The sequence below is a fragment of the Halichoerus grypus genome, chromosome 4 (assembly GCF_964656455.1).
Source record: "Halichoerus grypus chromosome 4, mHalGry1.hap1.1, whole genome shotgun sequence".
Taxonomy (NCBI): Eukaryota; Metazoa; Chordata; class Mammalia; order Carnivora; family Phocidae; genus Halichoerus; species Halichoerus grypus.
In genome coordinates this window covers 154,152,237-154,163,201 of record NC_135715.1, presented here as the reverse complement: position 1 = coordinate 154,163,201, position 10,965 = coordinate 154,152,237, and the positions used below count along the sequence as shown (strand labels likewise).

Below are 10,965 nucleotides of genomic sequence, written 5' to 3'. Positions count from 1 at the left end.
CATTCAGAATCTTTAAGTAGCATCTCTGAATATATCTAGACACATAAAGATCTGAGTATACTAGTTCATATCCTCAATGCATTATCTTGGATATTAAAATGAATACTCAACATGCAAAACCATTCCAGGAATAAATTGTTCCTACTATTTTTAGCAGTTAGGAAAGTTCATTTGAAAGTTAATGCTGGTGACTGTCATAGGTGAAGTGCTAATGAATTAGCCTCGGGAAGGGACATGACTTTCTTGGCTGTTTTACCTGAAGACTTTATAAATGTGTGTTATGTTCCTTATGCTTATGAATATCATTAGAAAGTTCCAACATTAGAATTTCTTGCCTAAGTCAATTGGTAGCCATATACAAAACACTAGTTTTAAAATCCTTAAATTTGAATTACTTTTCCTCTATATGTTTTTGTCTTATTAGCTATTTTATTGGCTATAAAACTCAGCAGATTAACTAGTATTCACTTTCAAGTGGAGTAACAATTTATATAAAATATTTTTTTTAATAATTCGAGCTTATGTGAGAGTCAAACTCAAATATGTTGACCACTAGTGTAGCTTACTGTATGTACCCATATGTCAATTAAATTGCTTATGAGATACTAGTTTCAAACTATACTATACCTCAAAATTCAGAAGAAATGATAATGCTAAATATAAATATTTATAGTGTTTACATTCCTTTTATAAGGCCAGTTTGAGAGGGAAGCATTTGAAAGCATTGTCCCCCTCTAAATTCTGGTGATACACTGAGATTTTTCCTCTTAATGTATTCATAAAAGTAATTGGCTCCTGAACAAACCACTCAGATGTTTTCTGACCTGCTATAACTTTCGGGAATTAGAGTGACACAAGGAGAAAAGAAATTTCAACCATCATTAATCAATGAATTGTTTTCTTTAAAAAGTCAAAGTAAAAAGCATGCATTTAAATTGAGCAATGCTGTTAGATACATAAAAGTCATAATGATCCACAGCTTTTACTTTAATTACATTTTCTCATGTAAATGTATGTAGAGAATACTCTGATTTTATAAGGTTTCTAAATTTTGTAAGTACTTAAAAATTTTTACAAATAACAGTTCAAAGATGTCAAAAATGGTTTCATCAACATTAGAAAGGTGAATAGATCAGATAATTTAGTATATAAACCTAAGCGAATGGCAAAATTTTCAATTCTAATTAATATTGTGAGTACCAACTACTTGCTTCATCTTTCACGGGTACATTTAAGACTAATAAATGTAGAAGCCCTATCATTTTTTTTCCACGAATGGTGATAATCCTATAAAACAAGAAGGGTAATTCTGTCGTACCTTACTCATTAATTTATAATTTCCTAGTGTTATCATTTCCCTTATTACATGACCTCACAATCTGATTATTACTCATAATGCCAAGTGTTTATTGCTTCATGAAGGCAAACAAAAACTGCCCTTAAATAAAGGATGTCTCCGTAGGCATAAGTTTATTAATTATAGCACACCAGTGAAAGGAGAACAGACTTTAGATTTGTAGATGATGTATTTTGGATCCTGGTGGAATATATACTGACTGTATGATGAGCATGTAATTGAAGCTTTACCTGAACTTGTTTCCTCATATGGAAACAGTAAATAAAAATGTAGACAAAATACATACAGCGTTTAGCATACACCATATTTTAAAATGACTTTCATATTTTAGAATAGTTGCAGATTCATAGTACAGTAAATTACGATATATTCACACCTAGTTTCTCTTATTATTAAGATCTTCATTAGTAAGTGCATTTATTAAAATTAGTGAGCCAATATTTATATTATTAACTAAAGTCCACACTTTATTTAGATTTCCTTTTTCTTTTTTTTTTTTTTTAACCTAACATCTCTTTTCTGTTCCAGAATCCTATCCAGGAGACAACATTACATTTAGTCATCATGTTTCCTTAGGCTTCTCATGAGAGTGATTGTTTCCCAGATTTTCCTTGCTTTTCATGACCTCATTTGTTGTAGGGGCACTATTCAAATATTTTATACAATAACCCTCCTTGGGACATGATTTTCTTTTTCTTTTTTTTTTTTTTTTTTAAAGATTTTATTTATTTATTTGACAGAGAGAGACACAGCGAGAGAGAGAATACAAGCAGGGGGAATGGGAGAGGGAGAAGCAGGCTTCCCGCGGAGTAGGGAGCCCGATGCGGGGCTCGATCCCAGGACTCTGGGATCATGACCCGAGCCGAAGGCAGACGCTTAACGACTGAGCCACCCAGGCGCCCAAGGGACATGATTTTCTTACAATTAGACTGGGTTAAGGTATTTTTGGGAAAAGATTACAGAGGTAAACTGTCATTCTCATCATGTCATATCATATCACTGATGAGACTGTCCTATTGTTTGTCAAATTTTTTCAATCATAAAGGGTTTTTTTAATTATTATTTTTTATTTGAATATAGTTGACACACAATGTTACATTAGTTTCAGGTGTACAACTCAGTGACCTGACAAGTTTATGCATTATGCTATGTCACCACAAGTATAACTACCATCTGTCATATTACATCAATATTACAATATCATTGACTGTATTCCTTATGCTCTGCTTTTTATTCCCATGACTGACTCATTCCATAACTGGAAGCCTATATCTCCCTCTCCCATTCTCCCATTTTGTCAGACCCCCATCATCCTCCCTTCCGGTTAGCCATCAGTTTGTTCTCTGTATTTATAGTTCTGCTTTTGCTTTTTGTTTATTTATTATTTTTTAAGAATCAATTTATGAAAAAAGGAAACAATTTATGAGTGGAATTATATGGTATTTGTCCTTCTCAGTCTGACTTATTTCACTTAGCATTATACCCTCTAGGTCCATCCATGTTGCCTCAAATGGCATAATCTCATCTTTTTTATGGCTACGTAATATTCCATTTATATATATTTATATATAAAATATAGCATATATTTTATATATTTATATATAACATATATATTATATATATATGGATGTGGTGTGTGTATCTGTTCCTCTACTAATGGACACTTAGATTGCTTCCATATCTTGGCTATTGTAAATAATGCTGCAATAAACATTGAAGTATATATATCTTTTCATGTTAATGTTTTTGTTTTCCCTGGTTAATACCCAACAGTGGAATTATTGCATTATGTAGTATTTCTATTTTTAATTTTTTGAGAAACCTCCATACTGTTTTCCACAGTGGCTGCACCAGTTTGCATTCCCACCAATAGTACATGAGCGTTTCTTTTTCTCCACATCCTTGCCAATACTTGTTTCTAGCTTCTTGATTTTAATCAGTGTAACAGGTGTGAAATGATACCTTATTGTAGTTTTGGTTTGCATTTCTCTGATGATCAGTGATGTTGAGCGTTTTTTCATGTGTCTGTTGGCCATCTGTATGTCTTCTTTGGAAAAATGTCTATTGGTCCTCTGCCCATTTTTTAATCAGATTGGTTTTTTTGGGGGGAAGGGTAATGAGTTGTATAAGTTCTTTATATGTTTTCGATATTAATCCCTTATTGGATATATCATTTACAAATATTTTCTATTTAGTAGGTTGTCTTTTTGTTTTGTTGATGATTTCCTTTGATATAAAAAAAAGCTTTTCATTTTGATGTAATCCTAATAGTTTATTTTTGCTTTTGTTTCCCTTGCCTTAGGAGATATATCTAGAAAAATGTTGCTATGGCCAATATTGAAGAAATTACTACTTGTGTTCTCTTCTAGGATTTTTATGGTTTCAAGTTTCACGTTTAGGTCTTTAATCACTTTTGAGTTTATTTTCTTGTATGGAGTTAGAAAGTATTCCAGTTTCTTTCCTTTTTTTTTTTTTTTTTTTTAAAACAGGTGGCCATTTAGTGATCCCAGCACCATTTATTGAAGACTGTCTTCCCCATTGTATATTGCCTCCTTTGTCATAGATTAGTTAACCATATAAATGTGGATTTTTCTCTGGGGGTCTGTATTTTGTTCCATGATCTATGTGTCTCTTTTTTCTGCCAGTACCATACTGTTTTGATTACTACAGTTTTGTAATATATCTTGAAATCCAAAATTGGATTTCTCCAATACCACCAGTTTTGTTCTTTCTCAGGACTGCTTTGGCTCTTCAGGGCCTTCTGTGGTTCTATACAAATTTTAGTATTATTTGTTCTAGTTTTGTGAAAATGTTATTGTTATACTGATAGGGATTACATTGACTCTGTAGATTGCTTTGGGTAATATGGGCATTTTGGCAATATTAATTCTTCCAATCCATGAGCATGGAATATCTTTCCATTTGTTTGTGTCATCTTTAATTTCTTTCATCAGTATTTTATAGTTTTCACAGTACAGGTCTTTACCTCCTTGGGTAAGTTTATTAATAGATATTTTATTCTTTTTGGAGCAATTGTACATGATAGATAGATATAGATATAGATGATATAGATAGATTTTTTTTTTTTAATTTTTCTGTCTGCGACTTTGTTGCTAGGGTATAGAAATGCTACCAGTTTTTGGGTATTTTGTATCTGCCACTTTACTGAAATTTGTTTATTACTTCTAGTAGGTTTTTTGGTAGAGTCTTTAGGATTTTCTATGTGTAGTATGATGTCATCTTCAAATAGTGACAGTTTAATTTCTTTATCAATATATATGCCTCTTATTTCTTTTTCTTTCTCATTATTGTGGCTAGGACTTCCATTACTATGTTGAATAAATGTGGCAAGAGTGGACAACCTTGTCTTGTTTCCGACCTGAGAGGGAAATCTCTCACTTTTTCCCCACTATGATGTTGGCTGTGGGTGTTTAATGTATGGCTTTTACTATGTTGGGGTGTATTTCCCTCCAACCCCATTTTGTTGAGAGTTTTTTTCATGAATGGATGTTGAATCTTGTCAGATTCTTTTTCTGCATCTATTGAGATGATCATAAGATTTTTATCATTTGTATCACTTCTTGGCCTTTTGGCTAAGATCAAGTGAAGATTTTTATCATTTGTTTTGTTGATGTGGTATATGAAGTTGATTGATTGTGAATATTGAACCATCCTTGTATCCTGGGAATAAATCCCACCCATTATGGTGAATGATCTTTTTAATGTATTGTTGTGTGTGGTTTGCTAATATTTTGTTTAGGATTTTGCATTTAAGTTCATCAGTGATACTGGCCTGTAGTTTTCTTTTTGTGTGGGTTTGTGTGTGTCATGCCTTTTCTGGTCTTGGTATTAGGGTAATGCTAGCCTTGTAGAATGTATTTGGAAGCTTTCTTTTCTCTTCTATTTTTTGGAATAATTTGAGGAGAATAGATATTAACTCTTCTTTAAATATCTGGTAGAATTCACTAGTGAATCCATCTGGTCCTGGACTTTTACTTTTTGGTAGTTTATTGATTACCAATTCAGTTTTGTTACTTATAATCCATCTGTTCAGATTTTCCATTTTTTTCCTGTTCAGTTTTAGAAGATTGTATGTTTCTAAGAATTTATCTATTTCTTCCAGCTTGTCCAGTATGTTGACATATAATTGTTCATGGTATTCTCTTATAATCCTTTGTATTTCTAGGTGTCAGTTATTACTTCTCTCTCTTTTCTGATTTTATTTGGGTCCTTTATCTTTTTTCCTTTATGAGTCTGGATATAGATTTGTCAATTTTGTTTATCTTTTCAAAGAATTAGCTCTTGGTTTCATTGATTTTTTTTTTTGTCTCTGTCATTTATTTCTGATTTCTGCTCTGATCTTTATTATTTCCTTTCTTCTACTCACCTTTGGTTTTATTTTTCTTTTTCTAGTTCCTTTAGGTGTAAGATTATATTATATATTTGATTTTACTTCCCTCTTAGAACTGCTCTCACTCTGTCCCAGAGATTTTAGAACCATTGTGTTTTCATTTTCACTTGTCTCCATGTATTTTTTGATTTCCTCTTTGTTTCCTTCATTGACCAATTGGTTCTTTAGTACCATGTTGTTTAGTCTCCACGTTTGTGTTTTTTTCCAGTTTTTTTTTTATTGTGATTTATTTCTAGTTTCATACCATTTGGATCAGAAAAGATGTAGGGTATGATTACAATCTTCTTCAATTTATTAAGGCTTGTTTTGTAGCCTAATATGCGATCTTTTCTGGAGAATGTTCCATGTGCACTTGAAAAGAATGTGTATTCTGCTGTTTTGATTGGAATGTTCTGCATGTCTGTTATGTCTATCTGGTCCAATGTATCATTCAAAGACATTGTTTCCTTACTGATTTTCTGCCTGGATGATCTATCCATTGATGTAAGTAGAACATTAAAATCCCTTGCTATTATTATATTACCATCAATTTCTCTTTTTATGTCTGTTAATATTTGCTTTATGTATTTAGGTACTCTAGTGTTGAGTGTGTAGATATTTGCATTTATCATTATGTAATGCCCTTCTCTGTCTCTTGTTACAGTCTTTGTGTTAAGTCTGTTTTGTCTGATAGAAGTATTGTTGCTCCAGTTTATTTTTTTTTCCACTTCCATTTGCATGGTGAATGTTTTCTTCCATCCCTTCACTTTCAGTCTGTATGAATCTTTAGGTCTGAGGTGAGTCTCTTGTAGGCAGCGTATAGATGGGCCTTCTGTGTTTTTTTGTTTTTGTTTTTTGGGTTTTTTGTTTGTTTCTTTTTGTTTTTGTTTTAATCTATCCCACTACTCTATGTCTTTTGATTGGAGTATTTAGATAATTTACATTTAAAGTAATTATTAATAGGTATGTACTTCTTGCCATTTTTAAAATTTATTTTCTGGTTGTTTTCTTTGTTCCTTTCGTCTTCTCTTGTTCTCTTTCTTTGTGATGAATGAGTATCTGCAGTGTTTTATTTGGCTTTCTCTCTCTTTATTTTTTGGGTATCTATCATAGGCTTTGGGGTTGTGGTTACCATGAGGTTCATATATAACATTCTAGGTAAATAGCAGTCCATATTGATTTGATGGTCATTTAAGTTAAAACACGTTCTAAAAGAAATAGAAAAGGAAAAAATATATATTTCTTTTTCTTTTTCCCCTTCTCTTCCCTTTTTACTCCTTTTTCTGCATATTATGTATGTGTTGTCATATGTTACATATTTTCTTTCATGTATTTCTTATGTCTAATTATGGCCATTTCTTTTCCTTTTCTTGTAAGGCTGGCTTAGTGGTGATAAAGTCCTTTATCTTTTGTTTGTCTAGGAAACTCCTTATCTCTCCTTCAAAACTGATTGATAATCTTACCTAGGTATTCTTGGTTCTAGATTTTTTTTTTCCTTTCCACATTTTGAGTATTTCATGCCACTCTTTTATGGCTTGTGTAGTTTCTGCTGAAAAGTCAGTTCATACATAGCATTATAGATTTTCCCTTGTAGGTAACTTTTTGTTTCTCTCTTGCTGCTTTTAAGATTTTCTTTATTTTTAATCTTTGACATTTTAATTATTAGACACTGTGGTGTGGAGCTCCTTGGGTTCATCTTGTTTGAAACTCTCTGTGCTCCGGGTGCCTGGGGGCTCAGTTTAGCATCTGTCTTTGGCTCAGGTCATGATCCCAGAGTCTTGGGATAGAACCCCATGTCAGGCTCTCTGCTCAGTGGGGAGGCTGCTTCTTCCATTCCCTCTAATTGCTGCTCCCCCTGCTTGTGCTCTCTCTCTCTCTCTGTCAAATAAATAAATAAAATCTTAATAAAAAAAAAGAAACTCTCTGTGCTTTTTGGTCTAATTCATCTATTTTCTTCTCTAGGTTAGGGAGGTATTCATTTATTATTTCCTCTAATAAGTTTTCTATATCTTTCTCTCTCTTCTTCTTCTGGAACCCCTATATGGGGAATGTTTGTCCTCTTGAAGTTGTCCAAGAGATCTTTTAATCTATCCTCATTTTACAAAATTATTTTCTTGTTTTTCTCTTTAGCTTGTGTGCTTTCCATTACCCTGTCTTCCAGATTGCTGATATGGTCTTCTGCATCTTCTAATTTACTGTTGATTCCCTCTAGTGTGTCTTTTTTATTTTAGTTATTGTATTCTTCAACTCTCATTGGTTCTTTTTAATGTTTTCTATCTCTTTATTAAAGGTCTCACTGAATTACTCTCTTCCCCAGCATGGTGAGTATCTTTATGATCATTACCTTGAATTCTTTATCAGGCATATTGCTTATCTCCATTTCATTTAGTTCTTTTTCTGAGTTTGTTTGTTTTTTCTTGTTCTTTGTTTTGGAGCATATCCCTCTATCACCCCATTTTGCTTGACTTTCTGTGTTTGTTTGTATGGTTTGGGCAAAATGGCTACTTCTTGTAAATTTGAATGAGTGGAACTTGTGTATGATGCAGCCTATGTAGATTATATGTGCTTTGTGACTTTTGCTGGCTGGCTGGAGCTGTGGCTGTACATGCTAGTTAATCTTTTTAAAACATGGCTTTTTACAGAAAGAGTAAAGAAAAAATAGTAAAGGAAAAAAAAGAAAAGAAAAGAAGAAAAAAAATCTAAAAATAAAAGAAAAAAGAAGAAAAAAAAGAGAAAAAGAGAACAAATAAAGAACAAGTCCAAAAGAAGAAAATAAAAACAAACCAAGACAAATTTTAAAAACTAAAAGTGAATGAAGGAATGAATGTATAAAAATTAAAAACAAAACAAAAAATGGAAAACACAAAACTGTGACTTGTTTTCTCTGCCACAGCACGACAGGGAGGCTGATGTGGGCTTGTGGACCCTGGGCTTACTCAGATCACAAGCTCACTATGAGCCAGACTGCTGTGGGCTTTTCTTTTTCTTTCTTTCTTATTTTTTTAAATTTTTTATTTATTTTTTATTTTTATTTTTTTAGAGAGAGAGTGGTCTGTGTGCAAGGTGTGGTGGGGGGTGGGGGGGAGCAGAGGGAGAGAGAGAATCCCAAGCAGGCTCTAGGCCCAGCATGGAGCCCTAATGGGGCTTAATCTCAGGACCCAGAGATCATGATCTGAGCCAAAATCAAGAGTCAGATGCTTAAACAATTGAGCTACCCAGGTGCCCCTGGTCTGGGATTTTAATTTAGAGGGAGCGAGAATGTTCTCACAATTCTTCTGCCCTTTTTTTTTTTAAAGATTTTATTTATTTATTTGAGAGAGAGAATGAGATAGAGAGAGCATGAGAGGGAGGAGGGTCAGAGGGAGAAGCAGACTCCCTGCTGAGCAGGGAGCCCGATGCGGGACTCGATCCCAGGACTCCAGGATCATGACCTGAGCCGAAGGCAGTTGCTTAACCAACTGAGCCACCCAGGCACCCTTCTTCTGCCCTTTTAAACTGTGGCTTTTTTTCCCCCTGTACCCCAGCATGACCAGGGCTGGTGTGGGCTTGAAGACCTTGGGCTTGACAAGGTGGTAAGATCCCTATAAGGATGAGACCTACCAGTTAGGGTGTCTAGATCCACTCATTATGGCATCAGGACTCTACAATTATGGGACACTCCAATTATGGTGTTCAAACCCACCTATTTGTGCATCCAGACCCTGCTTCAGTCTAGGTTTTTAAGGTAGAGGGGTGAAAGTGTTCCCACAGTTTCTTGGCCATTTTAAACCACAGCTTTTTTTGTGTGTCCCAGCATGACTAGGGTTGGTGTGGACTTGCTGAAGTCTCAAGCTCACTGAGACACTGGACTTGCCCATTATGGTGTCCTAAGTCTAGGCTCCAGTCTAGGCTTTTAAGATGGGGTGGGGAGTAAACTGTCATTCTTCAGTCCCTCTAACCTGGAGAACTTTCCTGCAGCTCCTCCACTGCTTGGGAGCTCTTAAACTCCCATCTTTCTGAGAGGACAGTATCTGTCTTCTAGTTTGAAATTCTGCACTGATCCACGGGGTACTCAATTATCCTTGTAGACAGTGTGACTTCATGTTTAGCACAAATTTTGACTATTCCCTCCATTTATTTTTTTGATTATTTGTATCAGTATGGGTTCATGTTTTTTTTTATCATTTTGATTGTAATCCAATACTACATTATTTATTTTGTTGCTCAAACTGTTATATCTATTGGCATTTGAAAGTTCTTTGAGTTGACACCTTATTCTTTTAACATGCCTCCATAGTTTTGCTTTCCTTTTGTTTGTTTGTTCTTTAGCACTTTCTTGTTTTCTGGTACTACAAGATAATTCAGGCTATCTTATGTATTTCCTGTCCCAGCCCTAGATTCAACCATTTCCATTTTCTCCAAGGAGATCTGGTTCCTTTTACTGGAGAATAATATTAGAACTCAGGAGCTGGGTGATGGGTGTGTGTCATTGTTGCCACTACATTGTTTTTGCTTCTAGGGCTTCTCAACTGATAGAACAATGAGATATGTATGTGCAAACTAACAGGTGTATATCCATACATCTATAAATAGTTGCATAGGTATCCATCTGTATCTATATTAAGCCACAAATGAATTCCTACTGGTGTCTCCTACTCTAATGTACTACTACAAGGATCATGCTAAAACTCCCCCTTTGCTTCTCTGTAATCATCCCACCAACAATGAGAAACTTACATCCCAGCACTGTGTACTGTCATCCATTTACTTAACTGTTTAATTCCCATATATATGAATATTAAATTCAAGTTGTTAACCCATACTCCCATGATAAGAACTTTACCAACTAGAGTACACTGCTTATGTATAGTTCCTTTTGCCTTTAGTCTTGAAGTCTCCACTAATTTCTAAAATGAGTTAGGTCAGCAGTTTTTTCCTTAACTCCATTCAGCCAGGTTATTAGATTTGTAATACAATTAGATTAGTTTGTCATAGCCTGCATTCCATTCTGGTATGTCTTGACATTTTAAATGATTTTTTTAAATTACATACATTAAGGTTCACCCTTTATGTTGTATAGTTCTGTGGGTTTTGACAAATGTAGAATGTCATGTATCCACAATTATATTATCATTCAGAATAGGTCACTGTCCTTAACATCCTTTGTGAGTCATCTGTTCAACCTTTCTTCATCCCTAAAACCTTTGTAACCAATGACTGATCTGTTTACTATCCTTCT

At 34.1% G+C, this 10,965-nt stretch overlaps 1 pseudogene; it reads left to right on the top strand.

Annotated features, from left to right (window-relative positions):
- Positions 1-4,930: 4,930 nt before the first annotated feature.
- Positions 4,931-5,075, top strand: LOC118525801 (U2 spliceosomal RNA; annotated as a pseudogene).
- Positions 5,076-10,965: the final 5,890 nt, after the last annotated feature.